Source organism: Eumetopias jubatus, unplaced genomic scaffold (genome assembly GCF_037043125.1).
Source record: "Eumetopias jubatus isolate StellerSeaLion01/CBP00866 unplaced genomic scaffold, mEumJub1_p1.0 scaffold_1, whole genome shotgun sequence".
In the NCBI taxonomy this organism is placed as follows: Eukaryota; Metazoa; Chordata; class Mammalia; order Carnivora; family Otariidae; genus Eumetopias; species Eumetopias jubatus.
The window spans coordinates 123419896-123433395 of record NW_028274807.1 but is presented as its reverse complement, the minus strand read 5'-3'; the positions used below and the strand labels follow the sequence as shown (position 1 = coordinate 123433395).

The following is a 13500-nucleotide window of genomic DNA, read 5'->3' as shown; positions in this document are numbered from 1 at the left end:
AAAGCAGTCATCTATCATTTTATCTAGCAACTTACTCAAAGTGGTAACTTTAAACATAATCTGCTCGATAAAATTCATTCCTAGTCTGTTTGCAAAATTATACATGCAAAACTAATATTTTTAAATAATAATACTGATACAGCCATCAAAATTTCTCCATTACCAAGAAGGCATTATAATACCTTTCCAGGATGCGGTTCTTTCTTAAGAAAGAAAAAAAGAGCTCAACTTTTGAAATATGTTTAACAATAAGCAGAAAACTCTGGCTATAATCCTCATCTCAATTAACTGGAATATCTCATCCTCTGACCAGTCTCATTAATAAAGTTTTAATCTACTGCTAGTTCTATGTGCTGATAAGAACCAATTAATTAAAATGCTTTGCAAAGTAACCTCATTTATCTATATTATAATTTTATTCAACTTTTAAAGATTAATGTCTTTAGAATTTATGTGCAATGCAATACAACCTAATAGTTAAAACCTAACTCGTTAACTTCTACAACAACCCATGACAGAAGTATGCTTTTATTCCCACTTCAGAGAGGAGAGGCTCTGTAGTACCTCTCTGTACCCTCTATAAATGAGGGTTAAGAGAGGTTATTAAAGAACTCACCCACGTTTACATACCTAGGAAGGGGCTGCATCAGAATTTAACACAAGCAGTGTGACTCAGGTGCCAGGAACTCTCTTGGACAATGGCTTTCTTAGCCATTTATCATGTGACAGTGCTTCCTTCATGTGTAAACGTATGAACTTTTTCACTGTCCCTAGCAACGCAAGATACACGCTAAGGCATTTTCTTCCCAAAATGTAATTTAAGCTTGAACAATAAAGTACAACACAACTTAAGACAATTTCAGCTTTTATATCCTTTGTTATGTCATAAAAATTTCTGCACATTTGCTACTTTATACTATCACTACTAGAGAACAGAAGAAGCCTACCTCTCAGTCCTGTAACTGAGACAGGAAAAAATAATAACCTAATACAATCAGGGTCAACAAAGCTTTAGAATAAAAGAGGGAATGAAGTACCTCAAAAGAGACAACCAGGTCATGTTTATGCTTGACTATGTATAAAGCATATTTTGTCTGCCTAAGATTGAGAAGATAGGCAATGGTGTCTCCAAACACCTACCTGGACTGTGAAACAATCCAACAACTATGAAGAGAAATTTTGCCAGAGAGCCTAAAAACAGTACAGGTAATATTTAATTATTAATGTTACTTTGATCAGAAAATAAAGGGACTCTGCTGAAAAACTCTTCTGACTCTTATCATTTCCAAAACATAATGTATTTATTATTTGGGGGGAACTGACAGGGAGAAGGCCATCTCCCCTTAATTTTGCAGGTTCTGCTTCCAAAGTATCTTGAATCTAACCCCCTCCACAGCATTTCATGTGTTATTCCTATTAGTTTGCTTTGTTACTTTGTTATTGTAAAATGCTTTTGGAACATAGTAAATACTCAATGAATATTTTCTTATACACATGTAACACCAGAACAAAGACATGTGGAGACGGGCTAGGATACAAGAATGTTATCCAATTTGCTGAAAGCATAAAACTCAAAGAGAAGCACAGTATAGATATAGAGCTGAAAAGCTACATTGCAGCCATGTGAGAAATATAAGGAAAACTTAATCACAAACAACATAGGGAAAACTAAGAAAATTCATTGGGCAGTTCTGGGAGGCAATTCTCCATGGGTCTTTTACTTTTCTGCATGTCTTGAAAACAGAGGCACTGAATGCCTGTGTCCCAAACTTTTCAAGATTATCTACATAATGAACAGTGCTGGAAAGAGAAATAGCATCTCCTCCAGAGAAAAGGGGAAGCATGCTTACTATCCATTATAAGGATTCAAGTTTCCCTAAGCCTCAGATTCCTCTCCTGTAACCAACCTACTACATGTACAGATGTCATATCTTCACACTAGTGTGTGCAAACTGGGGCTCAGAGATCTGATGCAAATGCTGATTCTGTCATGTGTTAGCTGTATGGTCTTGGGACAATTAGTCTACAACACTAGAGGATACTGTACAGTATGAACACCACCACTTACCACTACCGCTATTGCTGTAGTGCGCTGTTCTCTTCCCTAATCAGGGAGCCTCATGGCTCCCACCAGCATCCATTAAACTGTGGCAGGTTAACTTGTTAGCCTTCAAATACAATAAAATCGCAGGCCTTTAACCATTCATGACAGGCATTAGCACATAATCAATGCTTACTATAAATGAGAGATTCTACTTCCATATTATCAGAAAAAAGCAAAACAAGAGACGCCTGGCTGGCTCAGTTGGTTAAGCATCTGCCTTCAGCTCAGGTCACGATCCAGGGTCCTGGGATCAAGTCCTGCATCTGCATGGGGCTCCTTGCTCAGCGGGGATCCTGCTTCTCCCTCTGCCTACTGTTCCCTCTGCCTGTGCTTTCTCTCTCTCTAATAAATAAATCTTTAAAAAAAAAAAAGAAAAAACAACCATATGCTGCCTTTAAGAGGTACAAGTGAAACACAAAGAAAATGAGTTTTTAAGTAAATCAGTGAAAAAAGATATATAATGGGAACATTAAGTTCAAGAAAACTGAAGTGGTTCTATTAACATCACATAAAATAGACCTAAAAAAAAAAGTATTACCAGAAAGAGAAATATTTCAAATGATAAAAAGATCAATTCATCAGGAAGACATATTATGTATTGTATGTGCTTAATAACACAGCTTCAAAACACATGAGACAAAAATTGACAGAATTAAAGGAGAAAAAGACAATTGCAAGAAACAGGCAACTATGACTGAGGTCATAGTTGGATATTCTAACCTCTCAGCAACTGATAAAACTACATTCCCCCTCCAAACAAAACAAAACAAAACAAACAAAACACCAGCAAATACACAAATGATTTGAAAATGCTACCAACACACCTTAATCTAATTGATATTTACAGAATACCATACCCAACAACTGCACAATACATTTTTTTCAACTGTGAAAGGTACATTTACCAAGACAGACCATGAAACAAGTTTCAATAAATTTAAAGGAATTAAAATCACACAGAATATATTCTGACCTCAAAAAGAAATTAAGTTAGAAATCAATAACAAGATATCTAAAATCATCCCAAATATTTGAAAATTAAACACAAAAAAGATTTTATTTGACAGAGAAAGAGACTTGAGAGGGAACACAAGCAGGGGGAGTGGGAGAGGGAGAAGCAGGTTCTCCGCCAAGCAGGGAGCCCAATGTGGGGCTCGATCCCAGGACCCTGGGATCATGACCTGAGATGAAGGCAGACACTTAACAACTGAGCCACCCAAGTGCTCCATAAACACTTTTTTATAAAGATTTTCTTCATTTGAGAGAGAATGAGAGAGACAGCACGCGACAGTCAGAGGGAGAAGCAGACTCCCCACTGAGCAAGGAGCCTGACGCATGACTCGATCCTGGGATTCCAGGACCATGACCTGAGCCGAAAAGGCAGTTGCTCAATGAATTGAGCCACCCAGGTGCCCCGAAAATTAAACACACTTTTAAGTAATCCACATGTCAAAGAAGAAATTACAAAGCAGCCTAGAAATTATTTCAAACTGAGTAACAAAAATACAACATATCAAAATTTGTGTAATACAGCAGTGCTTCCAGGAAAAGTGACAGTTTTGAATGCTTAAATTAAAAAACAAGAAATGTCTAAAATATATGACTTAAGATTCCACTTTAAGAAGCTAGAAAAAAAGAGCAAACATGTGGAAGACAGCAAATTATAAGGAAAAGAACAAATGAGATAGAGAAAATAAATGGTGAAGACTAGCAATGTTATTACTTGAAAATAATATTGGTAAACCAAGAATGATACCAGTCAAGAAAAAAAGAAAGAACATACTAACAACACAAGAAATTAAAGAGGCGATATCACTACAGATCCTACAGACATTAGAAGGATAACAATGGAACCATGTAAACAATTATATCAATAAATGAAATGAGATGAACAAATGTCTTTAAAAATACAACTTACCAAAACTGACAAGATGAAACAAAATCTGAATAGCCACAGGTCTACTAACAAAATTGAATTTGACTATTACCAAAAACCTTCCCACAAAGAAAATTCCAAGTCTAGATGGTATCACTGGTGAATTGTAGTAAACATTCCATTAAGAATTAATATCAATGTTAAACAAATTCTTTCAGTAAATAAAGGAACACATCCCAACCTATTTTCTGAGACCATCATAATTGTTATAATGAAACCTGACAAAGACATTACAACCAAAGAAAACTACAAAGCAATATCCTTCATGAATATCCCCAAATCCCTAACATTAAATATAAAAAGTATACTACTCTGTGACCATGTGAAATTAACCTAGGAATCAAGGTTCTTTTAACTTTTGAAAACCACCATTTATCCATTCTACCACTGACGGACACTTTGTTTCTAAATTTTGGCTACTGGGATGCCTGGGTGGCTCAGTCCGTTAAGCGTCTGCCTTCCGCTCAGGTCATGATCCCAGGGTCCTGGGATGGAGTCCCACATTGGGCTCCTTGCTCGGCGGGGAGCCTGCTTCTCCCTCTACCTGCCACTCCCCCTGCTTGTGTGTGTGCACACTTCGCTCTGACAAATAAATAAATAAAATGTTTAAACATAAATAAATAAAAAAACTTTGGCTACTGGAAACAAGGTTATTGTGAACATTTTTATTCACGTTATCTTCAACTTACTAGATAAAACAAACTTTTGTGCAAAATGATTGTGTCAGTCTAGACTCCTGCCAAAAACGGGAGTATTCTCCACATTCTGACCAACACTTGATATTATCCGAATGCTTAATGTTTGCCAATTTGATAGAAGTGAAATGGTTTCTTCTTATGGTTTTACTTTGTACTACTCTGATTACCAATATTCACTGCTTTTCCAACTTTGAGTCATGGTATCACTTAGATGAGTTGCAACCAACATTCTTAATTTAAAAAACAAAATCAGAAAATATCAGAGAGCGCTACATAAAGGTTAAATGTTATTTCTTGAAACTTTTATTTCTATTGTGTATGTGTTTGTACTGGGTCACAATATAAAATGTTTTTGTTAACTGTGGGCTTTTAGCAAGTTAAAAGCCATTTTTATAGCTGTTTCACTACAGCAAAACTCTATAGAGACATTTGGGCAACTTATTTGGGCACCATTTAGGCCCATAGCACAAAGCAATGTATTTTATGAAAGTAGGACCTGAGATGTCCTTCAAGCACAACCTGGCAAAAACAGAATTAGAAGAGGGGAAGGAAAAAAACCTGAAGGAAGCAATAAGGGGTGAATTATATGAGGAAAAGATTCTATAAAACCAACTGATCTATGACCTACTTAAAGCTCACTTTAAAAGAATCATATTTCTCAATAAAACACGTTTCTCTCAGCACTAAGATAGGAAGCTGGGGTCCTATCCTCTTAACTATTGAAATGACAGAAAACTGACCCCTCCTTCTCTAGAGACATTACCCTAATTCCCATCTCAAGATTCATCTCATTCTAGGGTTTATGCAAGAGCATTCTTTTAGATCTCTGCTTCTACCTTTCCCTAAGAAGTGTCACAGTAGCTAGAGACATCTTAATTCTAAAGATTTATATTTATTCAGCTAACAAAGATTTACCAAGCCCCTACTATATCCCCTCTCTATAAAGAAATTAAGTTGTATATCCCTCACAATTTTAACTCCTTGGTTATATTCTTTAAAGCTTAATATCCTTAACTAAAACTAATTGCCTCCTCTTGAAAATATTTTTCTTCTTAGACTCAAAACATCCCACATACCATGACCCAACTTCTGCTACGTTCTTTGCTCACCAATAATATCCCTACTCTAACCCTTTCAAATAATTCTTTTTCATAAGAATTTCTTTCTTACAAACTGTGAACTAATCACACCACAACTGTCTGGTGCAATGAGTGTGAATCTACCTGTCACTTAATAGGAGTGTGATTTTAAGCATTAAAATCTCTTACAAGACTCAATCTCATCTCTAAAATGGGTAAAACAAGGAATAATGACAATTACATAATCTCCCATTGCCTTTTTTATTACCTAAGAATAGGTATTATTGCCTTATTACCTAAAGTTTAATTTTAGTTTTTAATTTCCTCTAAATACAACAAATTGTTTTCATAGAGGCACTTAAAGTGAGATACCAGGAAATATGGGAAAGAAAAGGTTTAAAGACATATGAGTAAACTTGTCAAATGGGTTATTGCTCTCCCTCTGTTCTCTCCTATGTATTTCCAGATTCTAAGAAGGCAAAAGTAAAAATACTTCTTTCCCAATGGCAGACAAAATTCTAAGAACCCTCAATGACCCAATCGCTATAAATTCCCCTCCCTTTGACTGTGGGGAGGCCTGTAAATATAATGGGATAGCATCACTCCAGTGGCTGTTATATGGCAAATAGATTCTGCATATGTATTTAAGGTCCCTAATCAGTCGAGTGGCCCAAAAGGAAATTATCCTGGGTGGGTCTGACCGAACCAGATGAGCTTTAAAAAGGGGTCTTAAAGGAGAGTCTAGAGGTCACAGACAGAGGAAGTCAAGGAGACTGGCTCCTGCTTGTCTGAATAAAAGCAACAGTAGTCATACATGAACTGCTTATGTGCACTAGTGGTAACCTAACCAAAAGCTATTAAGAAGAGGGACTTATAGCCTCAGGAAATTAACTGTGCCAACAATTACTGAACTTGGAAGAACACCCTGAACCTCAGATAAAAACTGTCAGCCACAGCTGACATCTTGATGAGATTATCTGGTGAGATGCTGTACAAAGTCCTGTTACAAAGCACCCAGATTTCTCACCTACAGAAACTGTGAGACAATAACTGGGTGTTGTTTAAGCTGCTAAATTTGTTGTACTTTGCTATACATCAAAAGAAAATGAATACACTCCCTCACTACAGGACTAAGCAAAAAGAAAAAAGGGGGAAGATGAAACAGGGCTTTAGCTACCTCCATTCTGACCTCAAGTCTGTACTTTATTAATTAAGCTCCTCTTTCTGGCTATCTCTTAACTCAGACAAAACACCCTACTGGCAAAGCATCCCTGATAAGAACCAAAACTACACCCACAAGCAATAAGGACTGCCCTGAGCCACCAAGCCGCATGTGACAGACCCTAAGACAATGATTGACCTGACCTTCACTGCCCACCTGCATGTGTACCCAACCATCTTTGATCCACATTTTCCTTATATAAACTTAGAAGTTTGAACATTTGGGAGAGACAGTTCTTCCAGTGTTGGCCTCACCGAAATAAACTGTTTCACCACCTTTCGTCTCTCTGCCTTTGGATTTTGTCAGCAGGAAGTGGCTGGACCCAGTCTGTTTGGGACCCCTAGAGCCAGGTGCTCTTGTACCCCTGCACCCAGGCTACAAAGAAATGTACCTTTTTCCTCAAGGTGCATTAGATCGCCTCACAGCATTGATTATGAAGATACACTGATCCAGAATCAAGGGGGAAAGGCTAAAACTGCATAAAATGTTTAAAGTTTTAACTACAAAGAAGGGCTTTTTCCATACACATCTTGTTAAACAACTACCATATAATTTAATACCTTCATTTTAGTGATAAGAAAAGTAAACCTCAAAGAGTGACACCCCAAAGATAACAAACCTTGGGCATGTTTAAAGTAACTTCAGTCCAGGGCTCTTTCCCCTACACCACACCCCCGCTTAAGGCTTTAAAAGAGCCATTCAAATCAGCAGTAATTATATTACTGTCTTCAACGGAAGAAATCCAAGTAATATAATTTCCCACATTTCACATCCATTTCAGTATCTCCTAGCTCTGTAAGAACATCAAAACCAAAGTGGATACTGAGAAATTTCCACTCAAAAGTAGTTTGGTTGTAAAAATGACCATTGGTAAACCACTTGATTAAATTTAAAATAATTTTGAAAAATATAAAGAAAAAAATTTAGAACACCTGTAGGTTTTCCAGAACTTTATTTAGAAAGCAAGCAATTTGTGTTACAAGTGTTCACAAAAATCAAAAGCAAGTAGACAACCTTTCCGGATCTTTCAGTATTTCCCCCCTTCTGCAATTTTTTAAAATGAAATCACTATAAGTATGAAAATACAGTACAATATATCATACAATAAACGTTATTATTTTCACTGTTGGGTATACTTCCTTAGGTATAGTTCACCATCAAAATTTGCAATTTTCTTAAAAACACACACGGAAAACTAAAGGAGTCATATTCAAATTCCACATAAATCACAAATCAGAGAACTTTCTCTACACCAATTCAAATACTTTCACAAACACTGTATTTCCCTAAGAAGATGGAAAATATAGTCCTTTTTAGTCACGACCACGATTAGGAATAAACTATATTCACCATCTTAACAAGAACTTTAACAGCAAATAATTCGCTATCGTCACAAACTGCATTGTTTTGGGTCCATAAGCGTCCAAACCATTCCATGATTTACACGCCCCGGGCACGATTCTCTGCAATGTGAAGAGAATCGATAACATTTCAAATGTGGGTAGAAAAGGTGACGTGCAATCCAAGACCTGAAAAAATTTTTAAGTCCCTAGAGCACACAAGAAGCACCCAGTTCATACCCTCCAATCGAGGCCCAGGTCTAACTCCAGGCACTCCAGTTTCCCAGCTCTTCACCCCGCCCCCACCCCGAGAAAGGAGGGAAAACAACTTTTATTGGCCTCTTATCCCGGGGAATTGGCAAACTAGCGGGGCAGTGCTCTGGCCTGAACACGTCTCACAGGGAGGCCTCCGTCGGGGGCGGGGAGGACAGATAGCGGGAAAGCCCGGCTTCGACGCCCCTTCTCCCCCAGTCGCCAGCCCCCTGCCCCACCCCACCGAGAAGATGTCTCGGCCGGCCGCCACGCCGAGCGACCCCCAGGCCCCTCCGCTGAGGCGAGCTCGTTGTCATGTGACGACGCCGCCGCTAAAACACCGCAGAAACGCAGGGCGGCGGGCGGCGGACAGCATTCGCACCAGCCCGCCTCGACCCGGCCCCGCCGGGCGCGGGCGAGTCCCGAGAGTCCGGGCGGGGGGGCGGAGGGCGGGCTTGGCGGCGGGCCCGAGCGCGCCACAAAGGCTTCCGCGCCCGTCGCTGTAGTGCCCGAGCGGGCGGGGGCAGAATTTTCGGGCCCGCGGGAGGGGTGGGGAGGAACTAGGGCTCCGGGGAGCCCGCCGCGCCCACAGGCGCCCCCCCCGGGCGCCCGGACAGCCAGCGACTGCCGCGCCCCGCACAGGCCCGCGCGGCCTCCCTCCCCCGCGCGGGGCCCGCGCCCGGCCCGCCCGCCCGCTCGCTCCTCGCTCGCGCTCCCTCGCTCCCTCGCTTCCTCGCTCTCGCCCGGCCTCCATCTTGGATCCGCGCTTCCAGCCCCCGCGCCGCTGCCGCCGCATTCCCCCTTTCCCGCCCCCCGCCGCCGTCGCCGCCGCCCGCACTCACCTCAGCTGCCCATCCGGGCGCCGCCGGCCGTCGACCTAGTTTCCCCCCAAAAGTCTCCGGTGTGTTATTCCCGATGTGGGGGGGTTGTTACGGGGTGGTCGCCGGGGGTTCGGGAGCGGGGGCCGCGCCTTCAACGGAGCTGCAATCCTAACCCGCCATCTGGTGGCATTTTCCACACGCCAATGGCGCCGCTGCAGACTTGGGTCCGGACCGCCCTCTGCTGGCCGCGACGCTTACTGCCTAGCTGACGGGACGGGCCTGCCCGGAAAAGGGAGGGAGCTGAGGCGCGAGCAGGGGGCCGCGGCGGGGACGCGCGCAAACGCTTTCCTGTGGGGATTGCACGCACGCGCACCAGCGGGGCGGGAAACGTGGCCGCTGCGTGGAGACTCCGCCCCCGCACGGAGCGGTAGCCTCGCTCAGCCAATCGCAATCGGCGGATACCTCTCGGTGAGGACGTTGTGGACGGTTCTTGGGCCGCCCGAGGCTGGCGGAAGGACGGCCACGGTGGCGCCTGCGCGCCCGGCTAGCCGAGTTGCCGCCCGCCATTTTCGGAGCTTCTCCGAGACCTGGGAGGGAGACCCGCCCCCGGCCCTTTCACTGAGGCCCCTCCTCAGGTCTCGAGACTGATGTTTCCTTGCAGGTCCGCCTGACTCGTGCTGTTCCCACCCCACGTCCGGGACACGCTTTGCGGAAACGGGAAGGGAGTAAAAGAGCCAAACCCTTCTCCCGCCTCTCCTGCTTTTTAAAGAGGGTCTCTGAGCTTAGCATTGTGTTAGCTACTTATTGTTGACTGTTGGCAAGGCGCTTTCGCGAGTGAGGGTGAAAAGGTTTCGAGAACTGTTTCGGCCCTCCCATGCCGATTTAGACGCTACAGTGCCTGCCCCAGGCCGATTGGCGTCGTCCCTGCCTCTGTAAAGCAGATTCACTCCTTAGTGCCGGCTTTGCATAAGGCGGCAGCATTGGCTAGTTAGTGAAAAAGGAATGTAGCTAGACTGGGAAAATACAGCCTCAGCTTTGGAATGCGATTTCTCTTCCCACAGCAGAGGACTACTTTCAGTGGCTCTGAAATGGACGTGAGAATTGACTAACGTGAGATCGTGACCAAAATATGCCCTTGAACGTCGCCTCTTCCTACCCGCCTTTCCGTGGCTGTGGCTCCTACCTTTAACCTGTTCACAACTTTTTAATACGCAAGTGAATTCTTAATCTCCCAAGTCATCAGCCCCACTTGTGACTAAATTCTCTGTTGCTAGAGCCAGCGCTTTTAATATTGCCTTAGAATCGCTCGATTCCTTTACAGTCCTTAGCCCATCTCCAGTAAATTACCCGTTTCTGTTTTCTTTCCCAAAAGGTCACAAAGTGTGTGGCTGTTTCACTGGAGGAAGTTGCAACCCGTCTAAACACACGCACACACATCTCTGGTTGGTTTCTTTTATATTCTTTGCAAAGGCTATTTCCAGCTTTCCTTATTATTGCCGGTCGCAATCCATACTAATAGATAACTTCATTTAGTTTCCAGGGATCAAATCTATGGGACTACAAATTCTCCAATTTGATAGTCTCTCCATCTTGAAGTATCTTTAGTCACATTCTGTTCATGATCTGAAGAATTTTCACCAAATCAACCTGTTCTTCCCTTTCCAAAGCCAGTCCTCTTTGGACTATGTATGCTATCCCTTCCCACTTCCTTACACCACTACTTTTGTAAGGTCTTGTATCTTCAATGCCTTATGCACCAGCTTCTTCCTTTCTGCTTTTCAGCACACAGTTTCCATGGTCTTTTTTAAAATTTCAGCGCTACTATTCTCTCCAGTTACTGTATCATCAACCTTCCTTTCACAGTCACATTTCTGAAAAGCAGCCACCGCCTTCATTTACCCTTTATTCCTTACCTTGTATTAATCAGACTTCATAACAGCAAAATGAAATTACACTTTAAGATCAACAGGGTTCTACTTTTCTCTTTTTCGCCGCCATCCCTGCGTGGCTGGTTGCTTCTCGCCATGTCTTCTCACAAGACTTTCAGAATCAAGCGATTCCTGGCCAAGAAACAAGCAGAATCGTCCCATTCCCCAGTGGATTCGGATGAAAACTGGTAATAAGATCAGGTACAACTCCAAGAGGAGGCACTGGAGAAGAACCAAGCTGTGTCTATAAGGCGTCACACATCATGAGATGACACACTTAATTGGCACACATATTTAATTAAGCTTAGAATCACTCGATTCCTTTACAGTCCTCAGCCCATCTCCAGTAAATTACCCGTTTCTGTTTTCTTTCCCAAAAGGTCACAAAGTGTGTGGCTGTTTCACTGGAGGAAGTCACAACCCATCTAAACACACACACACACACACACACATCTCTGGTTGGTTTCTTTTATATTCTTTGCAAAGACTATTTCCAGCTTTCCTTGTTATTATTGCCGGTCTCAATCCATACTAATAGATAACTTCATTTAGTTTCCAGGGATCAAATCTATGGGACTACAAATTCTCCCATTTGATAGTCTCTCCATCTTGAAGTATCTGTAGTCACATTCTGTTCATGATCTGAAAAATTCTCACCAAATCAACCTGTTCTCCCCTTTCTATCATGTGTTCTATCATTCTGTAAACATCCTTCCTACCTGGCCATAGACTTGTCTTATCATGGAAATGATTTTTCTCTGTGACTATGCCTCTGCACCAGTAGGTTGGTTCAGTAATAAATGTGAGACCTTTCGGCTCTACTGCTGTTGTGTTTCTGATTGTGAAGTATTGAATTCCCCCACCTGTCAGATCATGCATAGCACGGTCAGAACTTTCTGCAGTGATAGAAATGGCCCTTGACAACCAAGTATGTAAAGTGTGGCTAGGGGGCGCCTGGGTGGCTCAGTGCCTTAGGCCCAGGTCATGATCTCAGGGTCCTGGGATTGGGCTCCCCGCTGTGCAGGGTATCTGCTTGCTCCTCCTCTGGCTTGTGCTCTCTCTTTCTCAAATAAATAAAATCTAAAAAAAAAAAAAAAAAAATCAACAGAGTTCTAATTTCCAACCATTTTCTCATTCCTTATTTTCTTGACATACCCAATCCCTAGCCCCTCCTTAAAATCCTATTTCCCTTTATTTTAAGACAATTCCTGGTATCTACAACCTACCTGGTTTACTGGTCTTATTCCTTTGCTAGCTCCTCCTCCTTTCTTCCATCCCATGGTTCAACTCCTAACTCTCTGTCCTCTACTACATTCTTTCACTTCAAAAGTCTCCCAAAATTAGTTTCTGATTTTTCCTCAACTAAGATTCCTCATGTTCAGCTTACTTGCCAGAAAGCTCCAGCTTAAAATGTAAACATTTAAAATAATGCTTTTTTTTAATTCAAATTTCCTAATTTCTCTTAACATTGTAATCTCAGTGTAATAATTAAGAACAAGGACTTTGGAACTGTACTGCTCTAGAAAGCTGTGTGACCTTGGACAAATCTTTTTGTGCTTCAGTTTCCTCAGTTGTTGGAAAAAACAATAGTACCTATCTCATAGAGTTGCTATGAGTACTAAACAAATTAACAATTATATAGAAATGTCATTGGTATTATTGTCATGTTGTTTTTATCTTGCTAAGAACTTTTTAGCAATTTTTAAAAATATCCAAGGGCATCAGTAGTCAACTTTCTGAGTTTAGAGAAATCTAAAATTTTCTTTATTTTGCCCTCTCACTCAATAGTTGAGCTGGTGTTTATAAATAATTACCTAGTCTCCTAGGTTCTAAATTGTAGGGCTAGACTTGACCCTTTTCCTTCAAAATAGCCCAACTCCCATGATATCCTCATTCAGATTTCTTGCTTTTTCTCCCAGTGCTTTAATCTCATTCAAGTCTGTTCCTACCCCCCCAACTCCCATTATCTTATACCACAACAAGTAAAATAGCCTTCTAAAAAGTCTTTGTCTTTCATTCACCACCCTTTTAAAAATGCACAAAAGCTTTCTGTGATTCCTATGGTTTACAAAATATAATCAGAAATACTTAATGGTATGCAAGAAATGACTTGATCTTTT

General features: G+C 41.6%; 1 protein-coding gene and 1 pseudogene across 2 annotated transcripts in view; one reads left to right on the top strand and one right to left on the bottom strand.

Moving 5' to 3' along the window:
• STAG1 (STAG1 cohesin complex component) overlaps nt 1–9655 on the bottom strand; it is a 423203-nt gene extending 413548 nt beyond the window's left edge. For both annotated transcript variants that reach the window (XM_028099176.2, XM_028099177.2), the window contains exon 1: nt 9474–9655. The gene's annotated coding sequence lies outside the window, so the exon portion shown is untranslated. The remainder of the gene's footprint in view (nt 1–9473) is intronic.
• A 1818-nt stretch (nt 9656–11473) lies between these two features.
• On the top strand, nt 11474–11630 carry LOC148165057 (large ribosomal subunit protein eL39 pseudogene; annotated as a pseudogene).
• The last annotated feature ends 1870 nt before the right edge of the window (nt 11631–13500 follow it).